General features: G+C 32.6%; 1 protein-coding gene across 1 annotated transcript in view; it reads right to left on the reverse strand.

Annotated features, from left to right (window-relative positions):
• Positions 1-19385, reverse strand: part of LOC117322612 — a 33144-nt gene that overhangs the window by 12963 nt on the left and 796 nt on the right. The window lies entirely within an intron of this gene.

Consider the following 19385-nt stretch of genomic DNA (forward strand, 5'->3'; position numbering starts at 1 on the left):
CTCCTCATCACAATCGAGTCAATTACAAAAAAGCATGCTCCATCATGATCAGCTGAATAACAGATGTAGCAGGCCGGGTTTTAATTGTAAATACTGTGTACATAGTTGTATGGTCGTCTTCTAGCTTCGGGCTCGGGGGAATTTCCCTTTAGCTCAGTCGGTAGAGCGGCAGACCAGTAAGCCGAGGGTCTCTGGTTCGATCCATGCTGGCTGCACACTATATAGCTACTACTCCTTGAACTTTTACGTTGGTGCTGCAGACCACTGCAGGTGATCATGAAAGCAAGAGGCTTCCTTGGAGATAGAACATGGGTTGGTGTGTTCAGGGGCGAACACATTTGAAGGAGGGAGTAGTGTAGCAGGCCGGGTTTTAATTGTAAATACTATACATAGTTGTGTGGCCGCCTTCTAGCTTCGGGCTAGGGGGAATTCCCCTTTAGCTCAGTTGGTAGAGCGGCGGACCAGTAAGCCGAGGGTCACGGGTTCGATCCCGGCTGGCTGCACTACTACTCCTTGAACTTTTACACAGAGATAAGCCTATCTAAAATTATTGTCAGTACATGTTTGTAAGCCACACTTACAGGTACATGTTGTACGTTCCTTTTACAAACCAAAATCGATTATCAAAACTAATGAAAGAGAGAATCAACTCATTTCATAGCCCATTCCTCTGGCCCTGACACCATTTTAAATGACACATGCACAGACATATGTATACATAGATATATGCCTGTGTCCATTTTTAAGCATGAAAATAGAATAAAACATTGCATAATAAACAGCATTATGATTCACTGCAGGGATATTCCTACAGTGAGAACTTGTGAATTGGGGGCAAATAAATATAACTTCCCTTTCACATAATAAAATTTTCCTAATTCCCAATTTGCCCATGAAAAATGTAAAATTTAATTATGATTCTTATTCTTACATGTATACGTAAGTGGCACAGAGCTTAAAAGGATATTGTAGAGTGCAACTGATACTATGATGTGAGTGGTACGAATTCCTATAATGATCAGACACATGTCAAACATAATAAAAACGTAATTTATTATCCACTACTGCAATGAATTCAAGCAATCACAATCATGCTTAGTCTGACGACATCACCCTCAACCACTATACTAGAGATGTAACTGTGCTCATTATAATTATAAGCTTACAGTATGCATTGAAAATTATATTATAATATTAATAATGAAAGAAAACAAGCCCCCCCCCCCCCCCCCCCATTTTTCCCTATTTCACATTTAACACCTTAAAAAATCCACATTAACTGGACCTTAGACCCGACAAAAATGCAGGAAACCCCCTTGCACTGTGTCATGTAAAATAAGTCGGCTGTAAGTAGCTTATTGCTGAGTAGACAGACGTGTTTGTCCGGTTGGGGTATTTACCGAAACGGACCGAAACGGAGATGGAATTACCGAAACGGAGGAAAATGGGGCTTAATTTAGCATTCTTTTCAGAGAACGGACCCGAATATATGTTCTACAGTGCCTAACTGTGTCATATGTAAAATATCGGGGGTTTATTTGACCGAGAAGTATTTTAATTCGATTTTTTAATCATTCGCGATTAGCGGCCCGATTGTCGTCCGGGTTGCATTACCGAAATGGCCGATAATGGACCCGAAATCGATATTGTTACAAGAGAATGGACCAAATATTGTATTATTTGGTGTGTATAGATGTCAGAGGTAAAATATGTTTTATTTATTTTGCCTAGAAGTATTTAAAAATAATTATTAAAATACCCGATTGATGGCCCAATTTTCGATTGAGACGAACTACCGAAATGGAATTAAATTTACCTGAAATTATCTGTTTTTGAAGAGAAAGGACCCAAAATATTATTCTTCAGTAGATAATTGAATAATGTATGAAATATGAGGGGTTAATTTAACCTGGAAATGTTTGAATTTATTTTTTTAAAAACCTCGCGATGTCACATTCAGATTGTAAACAGAGTCGCTCGCATAGGGCGTGAGTAAAAGAAAGAGCCGGAAAACGGAAATCCGGATTATCTAAAAACATGCAAAAATACTTATAAATTTAGTTATAATTAATAAAAGGATTTCTTATTCTTTATAGGTTTTTAACAGAAATACCATGTTTGATTCTCTAAGTAAAATTGTTGTGGAACCTTTGGTAATTTTTAAAACAATTTATTTTAACAATTTATAAAAATAGTGATTTTTTTATTCTCGCCAATCCATATTTCAAACTTGAAGTAATTAATGAATTGAATTGAAGTCAAGGCAATGAATTAATATTTTTCCTATTATTTTTTAATAAACTGCAAAAAAGTGTCCAGATGACTTTTTGTGCCATGCTGTCACAAAATTTCCATTATAATTCTAAAATCAAAAATTAATATAAAAATATGATAGCCTGTCAAAAAAAAGCGACTGTAGTCTACAGTAATCCCAATCATTCAGTGGATAGTGGTACATATATAGGCCTATGCATATTTCTGTAATATGAACAGATCTTTTTTCTTATAACTTTAGAATGATCGAATGTTATCAAATTTAGATTAAGTCTCATCAAGAACAATAAGTGGATTATTGAATTCTAAATGAAATCAACATGTCAGTGTAACTTCAGCAAAAATTCATTATTGTTAAAAATCAGATCCATGAATAATATCTATTCTAAAAAAATCAACAGAATATTCATAATCCATCAGCTGTATACATGTACATGTATATAACAAGAGATCCCAGAGGGATCTACGCATCCACCATTGAGATTGATCTCTTTTCTACTTTTCCATTACTTTAATTCTTTTAATTATATGGGAAACCTACATATGAAGTCTAAGTTAGATCTTAAGAAAAACTTTTGGAAAAGTATCAATAACGGATTTAACTGTCGATACGTATGGTGGGCTGGCTGCCTTTAAGAAATTTTGTTTTCCTGATCAGACTCAAAGATAAATAGGTAAAAGTAGGGAACAAGGGAATTTGTTAGGCAGTACTTTTCAAAAAATGGGAATTATAAGGAATTGTTTATGTACATGTACTTCCGTCTGATGATGGTGAGCAAAAATCTTTATACTGTAGGTTTTCTTTTTTTATGAATAAATTACTTAAAACATTCTGTCTTTTTTAAGATATAGGAAATATCTAGCTGCTTCTAACTAAGTGTATAAGTAGTGATGATATGATGATTAGATATACTTGATTAACTAGTTGTTTTACATAAGATGATCTGATATTAGTTTTTTGGTCGCTTTCGGGTCCTTTAATTACTTTAAGTCCCTGAGAATCATTCATGTGTCTTATTAATTAATTAGGACAAAACAACTATAATTGATTTTTGCTATACTGTATCTATATATCTTAATTTATTTTGAAAGATATAAATATCTTGTGTCATTTGTACAACCCTAAATCATGTTGTAAAGATTTTCAATATTTACTTGTCATTTTCAGAAAGGTGTGTACGTAACTCTGTAGGATCATGCAGATATTGTTAGAAACATTGGAAAACTAGCAACGCATTATTTTAATGATTTCCTTATAATACATGTATACTGTGCTGCTTTACATTAAGACATAAAATTCAGTAATCAACAGAAAAGTTGTTGAATTGAAAACCTTTTAGAAATCTTATTAACTTTCATTCACACACATTTCATAATTAAGATACCGTATAATTGAGTGTAGAAAAAAATCAGGAAAGCTTATCATTTAAAACAAAATCTCTTAAAGTTTGTACAATAAATTATGATGTTTTCCACAAACTTACTCACGTTTTCTGTCATATATGTTGCATACTTCAATTAATGAATACAAAAAAAATTGCAGTGTCTCAAATTCTAATATAATAAGTACCCAACCATGCAACCACGTTGCTCTGTGTTGTATTAATTTTAATTTTAAGAATGATTAAGATCAAAGAAACAATATAAAAACAAATTATACCTGTGGCTGTGCAAACATGGGCATTTCACTGTTGATACACCTGAAGCCATTAATGATATATTTCTTTTCAGGAGAATACAATATCAATGAAAAACCTACCAAATACCTGTGTAACAACTTATTGTTTATGTAACAAATCAAGTAGTTTTTGTTTGAACCTTGGAACCAGTTCTTTACATTGCAGAATCAACTGATGACTGAAGTCACTTATACATATACATGTATGTATATATGTAGCACTAAAAAATCAATAAAAAATATCATTTTTTTTATGAGGGGGCTTTTGTCCTAGGAGCTAATGTCTGGAGGGGCTACAGTTCTCCTGTAATGGCATGGGGGGGGGGGGGGGGGGGGGGGGGGTGGCTTTTGTCCGTACCTCCTTATAATTACCATGTTGATGTTTTATAATTCCAAAATTCTCATTATGATGAGCAAATTCACACACATGAAATTGTATAATGCATAAATAAGAATTTACATTGCATGATAATATAATACCTATTACCTAATATGCAAGAAATAGCGAGTGCAGGACAAAGAAGATTATGATCATTTCCATTTTTATGACATTGCTATATATTATTACCTTAACTTGGTGAAGAGTATATGATTATGAACATTATATAGTTAACTACTTAATTGGATCCAATTTCTGTATGAATTACTTACTTGACAATATTAATTTGCGATATGTAAATTTTACATATTACTCCACATCACCCTTTTAGCCAACTAATACTTTCAGATATGAAAGTTATTTCTAAAATATTTGAAGATTAATTTTTCACACCTTGGGAGATGATTGACATGCCTGTGTAACTTACACTAATTGACCAGTGTATTGAAAGTCCCCTTAGGCTATAACTGAAGTGTCCAGGTGTAACACACCTGTGTTGAAGGTGGAGAGAGAGAGAGATTTCACCTGTGAGATATATTTAAGAGTTAATTTCCTAAGATTTAAATACAAATGTATAACAGGTATAAATTAAATCTTTGTTAAATTATGTTCAATGAACATCAGTATAAAACTCAAAAGTTGAGTATGAATTAAAAATATTGTATCAGGTTCTGAGCTTGTTACTCTTCTTTTGTGCCTTGTGCAATTACTTTTGTGCCTTGTGCAATTAATATTAAGTACATTAAATATTCAATAATAACATTAAAATATATATATAGCATAGGCAATTTTTCCTTGTGAAGTAGGCATGTCATCTAAATTACAAAATAAAATAAAATCGAACACATCATTCAATACATGAATTTTATTTGAGAGATGGTATTTTGCCTCAATTACTAATAATATTCAGACCTTTTCTATAATTAATTGAAATAAAACATAAATATCCATAGGTTTTTAAAAGATCAGTTTTGTGTTTGTTATGATATTAAAATTGATTAAAAAATATACATGTATAAAAAAAATTTACAGCATAAATGAACACTTTTAGTTCATTATAAACTCCTGAAGTGAAAATTTCATCAATATTTAAGACATGTTTCATATTAATAAGTCGGACCAAAGAAACACTTTAACTTTTTTTTTGCAAATTTTGACACTGTTGTAGATTTATAAATTTGAATTTACCATTTACATGTTTCCAACAAGGAATTTTTCCTAAGTCTAGACTTGCATTGATTTCAGTGATAGGATGGTGATATTTCGACCCAATATTTTTTAGATTAACAAGAGGCCCATGGGCCTTAACGGTCACCTGATTTTTGAAATATTTCAGTAAATTTGAATGAAAGAATGAATTTCAAAACAAATAAACAAATGATAGTCAAAAATGTGATTTCCCTATAACTATAGTAAAGTTTATCTCCTCCCATGGGGCAAACGTGAGACCCCAGGGCTAGGAAATTCACAATTACGGTAAAGCACCTTAAGACCCTTCGATCTGTGAAGAGTATTTAATTCTACCTTATTTGGGTTGTAAGAAAAAGATTTTTAAAATTTCAGTTAATTTGACCCTTTTTGGCCCCGCCCATCAGCCCCTGGGGGTCAGCCAGGGCCAACATGTACATACCATCAAACTGTCATCCCAAGCTGATAATGTTAACCAAGTTAGAATGAATTCCAATAAAAATTCAACAAATAATAGTCAAAAATGTGATTTCCCTATATAAACTATAGTAAAGTTTACCCCCTCCCCAGGGGCAAACATGAGACCCCAGGGTCATGAAATTTAACAATTTTGGTAAAGTACCTTAAGACCCTTCCATCTATGAAGAGTATTTGATTCTAACATATCTGAGAGTAGAGAAGAAGATGTTTGAAATTTCAGTCAATTTGACCCTTTTTGGCCCCGCCCACCAGCCCCTAGGGGTCAACCAGGGCCAACATGTACATACCATCAAACTGTCATCCCATGCTGATAATATGATACAAGTTAGATTGAATTCCAATACAAATCCAACAAATAATAGTCAAAAATGTGATTTCCCTATATAAACTATAGTAAAGTTTACCCCCTCCCCAGGGGCAAACGTGAGACCCCAGGGTCATGAAATTCACAATTTTGGTAAAGCACCTTAAGACCCTTCCATCTATGAAGAGTGTTTGATTCCACCTTATCTGAGAGTAGAGAAGAAGATTTTTTGAAGTTTTAGTCAAATTGACCCTTTTTGGCCCCGCCCCTCAGGCCCCTGGGGGATGGGGACCATATAATTCACAATTTTAGTTGAACTTTAGCCATAGAAGCTCCCTGCCAAATTTCATTGAATTTGGTGCAGTGGTTTTGGAGAAGAAGTTGAAAATGTAAATTGTTTACGGACGGACGACGGACGACGCACGACGACGGACAAAAGGCGATAAGAATAGGTCACTTGAGACTTCGTCTCAGGTGACCTAAAAATCAATTTTGTGAAGTCAAAATTTACATGTTTATAATTTTTTATCATATATGGTACAGAATTTAATGATAATTGTACAAATATATCATAAATTATCACTTAGTCAAGTAAAATGATATTAGTTAAAATCCTGACTATTTTAATATTATTCGAACATACTCATTTGATGATGAGAAAATTACAACTCTTTATTCCCAGACTCTTAAACTCTTAAATAGTACGCATATTGAAGTCCTTAAATATTGGATTGATCCTGCATTAAAAACCCAATTCTTCACAAATCTTTACTAATAAGTTAAAACTCTTAATTCTTGAACCCATAGACCTTAATTTTTAACTTGTTAAACTTTAAAAATTTTAGGTCCATATTTGAGATGCCTCAATATCTAAATTAATGAACATATTGTTCAAATAAAAATGTTAATAGTCAAAATCCTGATATTTTAAGATAATTCAAACATACTCATTTGACGATGAGGAAATTTAAATGTCATCACGTGATGATTTATGATTAAAATTCTTAATTTCCAGACACTTAAATTCTTAAATCTTAAACAAAATAAACTCCAGATTTTGGACAGGGGAGATGATGCAGGTGTAGAAGAAATGACAGTCATGGAATCTGCTGCAAAACATCTTATAGGTTGATCATACTCTATTAAATTCCTGAATATTCAAAAAAAAAAATCAAACATCATCATTTGATGTTCAAAAATTCAAACTCTCATTTCCTTAGGCACTTATATACTCCCAACGTTGGAAGGATCCTGTCACCAAATCAGAAAACCTTAAATCCTAGAACTACTTAACTCCTAATATTGGATTGATCATGCCATTTATTAAATTTAGAATTTTTCACTCATAATCCCATAAATATTAAACTTTTAACTGCTAATATTGGACAGAGGAAAGAATATTCTTCTTCTTCTTTTTCTTCTTCTTGACTTCTTTTTCTTCTTCTTCCATAAAGTAGAGGGATACAAATCCTTAATATCTTACATAATGAAGGGGGTATACAAATTCTACAGCTACTTTATATATATATAAATTGGGCATATCTTACAGAAGTTAGGGGGATACAAATCCTATGGCTATAGAAATGAGCATTTCATATGATAAAGATATGATAGAATTTACTGATTTTCTTGGATATCTTTACCTCCATATTTTCTGCATGTTATAGCAAATGCATGTAATAGCAAAGGAAGTCAGACAATTTGCAAATATCTACCATATACAAGAGGCCCAGAGAGCCTGTATCACTCACCTGGTTTCATGAGATATGAAACAAGAATGATGCTTCAGTATATTTGTCGCTGGTATTGCTATGTCAATATATATCATCAGCATTTTATATGGGTACATGTACATTGGTTTTATTTCAATACTAAAAATGCCAAAAAGTGCATTAATCCATGAAATGAAATTGACCTTTGGCGCGACCCCATAGGGATGCTACCACACAAATGCGAGTGATATCCATTGTTAAGTTTCAGAGAAGATCTTGTTAAGACTAATTGACCCCTTTTAACCCTGCCCTCTGCCCCCTCGGGGGTCAGCTCCTTCCTTTATACAATTTTGAATCTCTACCCCTATATGATGCTACCAGTCAAACCATTGCTAAGTTTCAGAGAATAATTTGTTAAAATCAATTAAGCCAAATTTACCCCTTTCTGATCAGCGGTTACGAAGAAGAAGTCAATTGTTGACGGACGGACAGACGACGGACGCCACGTTAAGGCATAAGCTCACCTTGGTCCTTTGGACCAGGTGAGCTAATAAGGAATAAAGAAATCAGAGTATTTCATAACATATGAAATAAGTTATAGTTTTTAGGTCAGGTCAGGATGACTTATGGCATGCATCGATCGTGCTCCATCCATGGTCCGCCGTTAGACTTTTTCTTTCAAAACCCTACTCCTCCTTAACCCCAAAGACAGTGTTTTATTTCCAGAAACACCGTTGGGGAAGGGCAGTTATATTTTATATAAATGAGGCTAGTGTGATTAGGGCCTGATTGGTGGGGCCCCAAAAGGGAAACTTTGCTGTTGTTTTGCTTTAAAACCCTACTCCTCCTAAAGTGCTTAGTGGATTACAACCAAATTTTGTACTGAAATATCATAAGGGGATGGCAAAAACATGATTTTTTATAAATGGAGTGACCCTTGGGGTCGGGGTACGGACAAAAGAAAAACCTTGGACAATAGCCCTTTTGTAAAACAGAAAAAATATGGGTTCGTAACTGTTACTAAATGTATGAGTAGTCCTTATCACCTTTACATATTGAGCATAAAAGAACAAAGAAAATAAGACCATTTGCTTGAATTTCTTGAGTCAATCAAACCCCAAAGCAATTCAGAATTTGATATTTGTTCGATGATGAATTGTAACATTTTACTGAATATCTGAAATATCCTTGATATCTTTACTTATTTATGTTCTACATGTAAGAATGAAGGAAATAAGGCCTTTTGTAGTCATTTAACTGAAGAAATGGAAACAATTCTATATTTCATAATATCAGAGTTTTTTGTTCTGAATGCATCAAACAGAATTGCAAAAGTTTACTTATATAAATATCTGAGCCATCCTTCATATCTACATCATCTCTACAAATAAAGATTTTCCATGTTACATGGTACTAGGTGTAAGATATTCCAGTTATTATAAGTTATTTATGATAATTTAACAACTATTAAAATCTAAAACTATAATTTAATTGCCTGTCTATACTTAAGTTTCTAAACTTCTAAAGTATATGGACAAATAAACTGGCCCTCAATAAACAATTCTTGTTATCGCTATTTCAGAAATCATCATAAGTACAGAAGGGATCTTTCTCAAAATATCTACCCCCATTGATCACGATAATTACACCCTTGTAAAGTACATATCTACCCCAATTGATTATTACACATCCTACATATATACCCCATTGAATATTACATCCATGTAAAGTACATATCAACCCCCTTTGATTCATAGAATATTACATAATTTCCATTAACCGAGCAGTTCGAAAAAAAAAGACAGATACAACGAAGAGAGGCAATTTTTTTTTATCTTATAACCTATGATAAACTGAAATATATACATTCAACAATTCAAGTACAATATTTTTAACTAAGTGTCAGATATTTTCCTAAATTATTCATTTCATTTATATTCTGAGTAGTAACCAAACCATCATATCAGGTCTGGTATAAGTTCTGGCATTGAAATCTCCAGTTATGTACACATTAATACATTTTTGTATTTGATTTATAATTACCACAGGTAGTTGTGGAATATTGCAAAATTTGAAATAAGTCTTATTTTAGAGTTATTTTTGGAGAAAACACTGATTTCAGGTGCAAAATAGCAAACCACAAACAAGCTATGTTTTAGATTTTCTTCAAATTTTTACCATTACGCTATCATGTATATTTTCAACTAAAGACATCTTACTTTTTAGCAGTTTTATAGAAGATATTTTATATTACTTTCATCAAAACCAGTTTTCCTTGGGAATACATATTTACAATAAACATTTAAATAAAATTCATCTTTTTCGAATAACCAGCATTCACTTAAACATATATTGTAATAAATGGCAATTATAGATAATCACTTCTTCTTGATATCTACTGGAGGATTATATCCAAAAGGGGTCAGTTTTATATAATTGATATAAACAACTTCTGCTCTGAAACTCAGCAATGGATATCACTCATATTTGCCTGGTAGCATCACTATGGGGCCTGGGTGGGGATTCAAAATTGTACAAATGGTGGGGCTGCCCCCAAGGGGTCTGAGGGGCGTGGCCAAAAGGGGTCAATTTGGCTCTCTTAATATAAACGACTTCTTCTCTGAAACCAAGCAAGGGATATCGCTCATATTTGCCTAGTATTACGTAACATCCTTTTGGGTAGGGATTCAAAATTTTATAAAGGAAGCAACTGACCCCCACTCCCCCCGGGGTGCAGAGGGCGGGGTCAAAAGGGCTCAATTGGTTTAAGCAACTTCTTTTCTGAAACTAAGCAATGGATATCACTCACATTTGTGTGGTAGCATCCCTATGGGGTTGTGCCAAAAGTTAATTTTATTTCATGGATTAATGTATTTTTTGATATAAAATCCTCACGTACCCATATAAAATGCCTATGATATATTGACATAGCAATACCTGCGACAAATATATTTAATCATCATTCTTGTTTCATATCTCATGAAATCCAGGTGAGCGATACAGGCCCTCTGGGCCTCTTGTTTTTAAAGTGCTTGTTGGTATTAAATATGAGTATACAGACATGTTTGCGTGAAATAGTTGTTTGAAATCTTTATTGTATTTTATTCCAATTATGGGTTTTATGCATTAACTGTGCTTGTTTTAAAATCAGTTATACAATATATATTACATTATTTGTTCACACAAAAAGTTGATTTATTTTTTTCATAAGTGTTTAAGCTTTTAACATATTTTGAGGGGAATATTTTCTATCATCCTATGTTAACTATATAAGGCTAACTGCATGTTAGAAGCATTGTTTTCTTGTGTAACTGTTATATATATATTCCAATGAAATTTACATTATAACTTTTTCTCTTTGTGCTTATCACTTTGTCCATGCATACCTATATACAACTGATATTATATTGCACATTTGTTTTCTCATTTTCTTTTTTATTAAAATTTAATCTTTGTATTTTTCATTTTACTTAAAAATATACCTGTTTGTTATATGATACCTTTTTTGCAGTGAATACATGACTTTGTAAAATAATTAGTCTCCTTTTTATTATTCCAATTATGGGGTTTTATGCAAAATACAGTGCTTGCTTTAAATTTGCAGTATTACAGTGCTAAATTCATTAGTTATAGAACATATATTTTATTATCTGTTTACACTAAAGATTTATTTGAGTGATTTTCCATTAGTGGGTGAAGTTTTCAAAAAATGATATCTCACAAGGGAAACATTTATTCTATAACTTTGACTTGTTTCATATTGCCAACTGTTTATTTCATGTCTTTGCCTTTTGTGCTCAATAAAATGTGAAAAGTAATTATTTGTCTTATCTTGTTGAGGTTTCAATTATTTGGATTATAAACAATGGTTAAAGCACTAAGTTTAATTTTGTTTTCGAAAGATAATTAAAAACATAAATGCTCATGTATTATGCTACATGTTTCATTTCATTAATGAAAACTGAAATGATATCAAGTTTAATCAAAGTACTGGAAGTACTGTAAACGAACATTATTGTTTAATGCAAAATCAGTAATCTTCTAAGTTTAAAGTCGATAAATTTACTGATATTGGTTTAGGAATTAATTGCCAATTATTTGAAATGTTTGCAGCTGTTCTGATATGATTGAACACATGCATATTTCTGTAAGGTCCTGATTGAAATTGGAAGTTTATTGATCTATCTTGGATGGATAAAAATAAAATATGTCTTCTTTCTTTCGGGAAGCCATCATCAGTTATAATACAGCCAGGACTCTGTGACCTTATTGATGCCAACTTCTAATATGCACTAAATTAAGGCTAGTTCCATCGTTAGTTTAGCATATTTCAACTTAATATGATGAAACACACATAAAGAACTACTGAAAACCAAAACCAGAGCTGCTAATCAAGGCCCGGATTAGGAATGTATGCTATTGAAACTGTACTCAAGCATGTATGGTACTTCAAAACAAAAAACTTCCGACTCCTTTTGTTCAGGAATCATTTGATGTTAATAAATCTTTATATGAGAAGATATACTTCTGGTATAATTACAGCATTGTACACAATGTGATAAAGAATAACAACCATATAAAGACTATCTTCATCAAATAATTCAGCAAACAGGAAAAGAAAACTTCAAGCTTCATTTTCAACTTCAAACTGATAAAGGTTACAGTCCATTCGATGGGATGACACATTCCCTATTTATTGTCCCTTTCCAATGTTGACCATCCAATCATAGTGAACCACACAGTTCAGCAATGTAATTGCACAAATCATATCCTTTATGTGGAGAGAACAGTTTTCGGGGTGTTATAAGATTCCATAACTGTATGCAAATTTGTGAATAATTCCATATCTATATCTATATATATACCGTTCGTGTATATATTTACACATATCAAAATTGGAATGACACAGGAGATTTGCAAGTTTAAGTTCACCATCAGTCATGGGAGGTTTACGTAAAATGTTATATTTACCGGGGTAATTAGTAATTTTGATTATATATCTATCAAGCTCTATTCTGTACTTTCTACCAGTGCTTATATTAGAGAATGGACACAATTATATGTTCTCCAATGTCAAAATTAATCATATGTAAAATATTAGGGGTTTATTTGACCGAGACGTATTTAAAATGTTTGTAATCATTCGCCATTCGAGGCCTGATTGCCGTCATATTTGAATTACCAAAATGGACCTGAAATCAATATTTTAAAAAAGAGAATGATCTGTGACTTGAATATTTCATAAAAATAATTTAATACATCGTTTATTCACTTCATTCAGATCTTCAGACACCACATAATTTGTGAAGTCATATATAGAAATGTATATGAACCATTTTGTTATTGATTAATAGTTCACACAAGTAAGCACTAGATGTAAGCAGAAAGTATATGTACCGCTATCTACTGGCATGACTTTGAGTACAGTAGACTACACTCGCTTTGTGGATATTGACAGGATAACATATATTTACATACTAATTCAATTTTAGAATTGTAACTGAAATCTTGTAACAGCATGGCACAAATAGTCATCTGAACATTTGTTGTATATTGAAAAAATATTTAAGGTAAATATTAACTCATTTGCTTGACTTAAATTTTCAGTTTATCAATTCATCGATTACTCTGTGTTTGAAGTATGGTGTCTTGATTATGACTTGATGAAAATTCTAAATTAACAAATTATTAAAATGAATTTGTTTGAAAAATAACACAAGTTCCACAGCAATATTATATAGAGTATCAATCACAAAATATCAGAAGTTATCAAACTACAGATAACAATTAACGACTGAATATCAAATTAAGTGAATATCACAAGTATTTTTGCATTTGTTTTTAGATAATCCGGATTTCCGTCTTAAAAAAAAAAAACTAGTAGACGTAGTGCATAGTAAACGTAGCCATGACTGTGCTCACGCTAGCCGTTCGCATTTTCGTAATTAACGAAACTACATCATTATTTGCGAAAGTAAATAAAGACCGTTTAGCTACTTTTGCGAAAGCATTTTTCACTTCAATAGAACGTTAAATCTCTTGGAAGTAGTCCACGATCATATTAAAGAAGTAATATTAAGTATTCGACTGGATTCACTGCTTTTCACGCTAAGTTTAAACATCGGAAGTCACAGAAAAAATGCTGACGAGGTCTGTGTCTTTTCGCCCCTTCGATGTAAACGTACAGGCGATCAAGACCAGCAGATTTTTCCCGATGGGAATTCCCCTACATTTGTGTTCTTCGATACGAAAATGGAAGTTGACGAGTTCAGCACCTCGCTACTTCCAAATGACATACAAATGGGAGGGTCTTTTAAGGCATACAAGTCTCTTGGAAATGGCAACTGCCTTTTCAATTCAGTGTCAATATGCCTTCAAGGTAACATTAGCAGCATTATTATTTCAAACAACAGGTCTGACACTTCAGACTGTTCTATAAATAGACCAACATGTGTGCCGTCCGATAAAACTAGAAAATATATTAATAGTCGGATTTAGTCAATGGAAAGTTGTAAACATACATGATCATCACCAACTACAAACGATTAACCTCTGCCTGATGTGAATTCTCGTGTTTTTAAATTATTGTACAATTATAAAATGTAGCCAGCCACGTGTGTTTTTATACAGATTTTTTTTGCGTTGTCAGAAGAAAGTTCCATCAACTGATTTCATTAGGTACAGTAAAATTATTATTTGATATCGATTATATTTTAATTAAGTAATATTTCACATAGGTAACACAGATAAAGAAATTTTAAATATTATTTGTAATGTAAATGAAAATAACATGTTAAATTGAAAAAAAAAAATGAAAAAATCAATGAGCTTTAATTTCTTCTGATGAATTATCAGAAAGAAGAATATATTACTACTTGAGCGGAGTTTTTCTGATAGAACTCTGAAAGTTTTTACCCATTATCTGTATCTTAGCATATACTTGTGCGAACACAATGGTTTCAATATATATTTCATGCATTTTGACAAATTTTCAATAACTTTCATGAGTTTGTTTTTCACTGGAATTTATTGAAATTTTGCACAAACAGAAAATTATTTGCTCATTCTTCTGATAATACTTGTATAATTTTCCATAGCCGATTACAAGCGATATTGCATATATTTCTGCAATGGCATTTTATTTAATGAAAATGAAGAACAAAACGACTTCATGCTTTTGTTACTTTGCATACATTCTTATATTTTGGGAAACTAAACAACGGAAAAGGATTGAAATATATCAGATAAAAGAGACAACAATTCTTAATTTGTGTATGGAATTTCAAGAAAATCTATTGCAAAATGATGTCATAGATATTCCTTGAAAGTTTGTCAAAATGCATAAAATATATAGCAAAAATATTACAATGTACGTGTTCGAATATATATTGCACTACACTGTACATTGTCAGACTTGTTTCTGGTAATTTGTGCATTTACCAAAAAAAATCATCCATTTTCTCTTTCCGTTTAGTTAACACATTCGAAAATAGTACTTGAACTATTTTTTTTCATAAATTATATAAAGACTATACCTTGGGTAAATGTAAATTGACATGTACATGAAATAAATATAAGTTTGAATAATTTTGTCTTAAGGAGACCCAAGTGATCAGTCCATTCCATTGGGAGCATGACATTTATCCACTTGATCATTCAGTTTCTTTGGGCATATTTATGATTATACTTTGAATTTGATATTTGTGAAGTAAGAATTGAATCATTAACTTAGAAAATACAATTACTAGTCTAATTCAAAACATTTCTGAATAAATTTGATTTGTTGACTGATACCGTTATTTTTTTCGTTTTCTCCCCTCTCCAGGTAATGAAAAATTAGCTGCAGAACTCCGACAGCAATGTGCATGGGAGCTGTTTAATCACATGGGCGATTATTTTCAGAAATTCGCCAAATCAAAATTAGAAAACATACCAGATAATTATAAGCTATAGAAACTTTTATTTGTTAAGAGTTACCCATATCATAATACTCAAAACACGCTACTGAATTTACTTATTAGAAGTATAAATGTTGTTAATATTTGACATTTTATACACCAGCTGTCTGATTTACATATTCTAAACACTTATCATTGTTACAATTCTGAATTTCAATCAATTGCCATTGGTTTGTGTTCGTTGTTTAAAAATAAATCTGTTGTTGTTAGAATTTAAATATTTGTGTTGTTCTCATGAAAAGCAAATGTTCGTGTTATAAATCTCGACTGCATATCTTGCATTCTCTTCCTGAAAAGGTAAACACAATACAATACACAGTGGTTATGTACACTATTAGCTTTTCCTCTTTCTATTATTAAGCTAATTTCATCATATGTGAACCCATAAGCATGCAATAAAAAGTTGCTAAAGGCAATCCTTATTTGCTAAAAGAAAAAAAAGGTCTTTAGCTACTTTTGCTAAACAGATTTTCATCCTAGAGTTAGCACAGCATGTAACAGCTGATTTTAATCAGATTGACTTAACATGAACTTAACACCGTCACAGAAGTTCGTCGCAATCGAAAATTTGGTCGTGAATTCGGTATTTTGCAAATTATTTCAAAATACTTTCAGGTAAAAGAAAACAAAAATTCTCGTAAAAATATCGATTTTGGGTCGACTATCGGCCATTTCGGTAATTCAACTCCAACGACAATCGGGCCTCGATTCGCAAATGAATAATTAATTTAAAATTCGGTCAAATAAACCTCTAATATTTTATATATGATACAATCAGGCATTGCAGAACATATATTTTGGTCAATCCTCTGAAAATAATGCCAATTTATATTATAATTAAGCCCGATTTTTCTTCGTTTCGGTATTTCCAAGTCTGCTTCACGTGTGGTCCGTTTCAGTAAATATTCTCGTCTTTGCCGAAATAAAAACAAGCTATATAATTGTTCATTTTAAACATGACAACAACTGCCAACCACACGTATCCAAAGATGTTATTGTTGATATTGTAGTAGGAACGACCTCTCAGTCGTTACAGACTTTTACCCAGGTTCTAGTCTGGGGTTCCATGTGTTACAGTAATAATGAACAACAATATTAAGTTTCAACAGTTTTATTTGAACATGAAGAACATTAAACATAACACGGACAGATATATAAACGGGTTCAGCTTCCTGGCTCGGCCCGTAGGACGACACAATGTACGAGACAAGAACGAAACATTGACTAAGACATTTACATAGCCACCCACCTGCAAACACGTGTACACCCTACTGCTAACAGGGACGCCGAGACGGACTCAGCAATAGCTAACTGCCCGTCTACCGAAAACACGTGCGCTACCTTATTATAGTAAATACGGTAGCCAATCTCGGATGCCCTACTGGTCGACCAATCAACGAGACGCTCTCATACATTGTACATGACAAATTATAAACAACATGGACGACACGAGTGACAGACGACAAGTCCCAGCGACGGCAATACACACATATTATAAACACAGAGCTCGAACAAGGTAATATTAATAATAACAATCATCCATAAACAGATACATCCCTTCCATTCATGATCACATTCAGTCATTCACACACAGACTCGATCATCGGTAGCTCGTACAACTTACACAACATTCCATAGGCCTATGCACACACATATACACATGTAAAATACCCAACTTCCACAATATCATCTGAATATTGCCGTAGTTATATCTGTCACTTCGATTGTACACCCCATGCATGCCAAAGTGAAGGAAGAATCGACCAATCAAATTGGTTTATTTTTGATTTCCGTAAATCTTGCAGTTACCTCCCTTACAACAGTAAATACGTTCCAAGTATCGCCTACAACAAGCAATCCCGTGCACATAACAAGATATTATCATTTGCATTTGATTTATTGGGTCATTTTCGTCAAAGGAAACTGGTATATGGAAATCGATGACAATTTTAACGCTATGACCAGTCACCCTGACCACAAATGCCACCTAATTGTAAGCCTATACATATGTACAGTTCTTTCTCGCAAACACGTACAGTAACTACAGTATAGTATGATACAATGTATCGTCTCGTATGCCGTCATTGATATATTTCTTTCTCTAAATTATAGAAATACACACCTAGTTGATAATGATGTAACATTCTAGAATATATATATTACACATTTAAGTAAATCGCGGACACATTTGCAGACCTATGCTATAATGTCAGCCGTTTTGGAAAGAACACAGAAGAGCAAAACTTTCTAAACATCCGGAGACGAATGCGCCTGCGCAATAGTTGTTTACATAAATATATTGACCTGGACCGGAGTTATTCGCAAAGTTCAGGTTCATTTAGTCTTCTCATTTCGCTAGCGTTATGCATTTCTCAAATCGTATGCATCTTGAAAACACCTACTGAATACATTTCAAACTTTTCGGTAAAACTACTATATAAAACGAAGATGTTTTTGCAAGTAAATTATTTGAAGCGTAAGGCATTGAAACAGACAGTAGATGGCGTATTGGTGAATGTGGCTACCATATATGGTTATATTTCTCAGTCCAGTTCTTGATCACAATAACCGAACATTAATGTTCGTTTAAAAATTTGAATCAAAATTTTTACCAAAGATAGGTCTGAACAACAATGTCTTCTAGTGATCATCATGGGAATGAAAACGACAAGATTTATAATTATAAATGTCATATTGATATCTTCAACACAATTATTATGGTAGTTTGACCGACGTGACTGCTGAATCTATCTACATAAACTATAAACATCGGAACCATACAGAGATGAGCATTTTGTACTGACATCAAGAGTAGCAAGGGATGGCACACATTGAATGTCATATAATGTTGCATTGAAATTCTTATGAGTGGTTATAACCCTCCCTCACCTTGACTTACACTACAAAGTTAAATATTTAAAAGTTTAAAGAAATCGTTTGAAACAAATACTGAAATAAACAATGTGCACTAGATTGCAAAAATGGTCAAATCAAAATTTTTTTCATGGAAACACATATTTTGATAATAAAGCCTTACCAATTTCCCAATAAGTATAGAACGACAACACATTATACCATGCATATCATAATAATCTCATCAAATGTTCTGTAGGCGAAGAACTGTTGTAAAAAAGCATAACTTGTCCCGCAAATGTTTGTCATTTAATAATTAAAATATTGGATAAGTAAGATTTATATTGTGTACTTGATGGAATTAATTTGTGTTACTCACCCTGAACGGACATCATTCATTAATAGCTGGAAAATCTCTGATATCTTCAATAACACAAAAATGTTGAAGTCCAAATCATGTCATAAAGCAGGTGGAAGTTTTTTGTTTGTTTTTGTTTTAAATAAATATCCGGATTTCTGTTTTCCGGCTCCTTTTTTATTCATGACCAATGCGTAAACG

Source organism: Pecten maximus, chromosome 3 (assembly GCF_902652985.1).
Source record: "Pecten maximus chromosome 3, xPecMax1.1, whole genome shotgun sequence".
Taxonomy (NCBI): domain Eukaryota; kingdom Metazoa; phylum Mollusca; class Bivalvia; order Pectinida; family Pectinidae; genus Pecten; species Pecten maximus.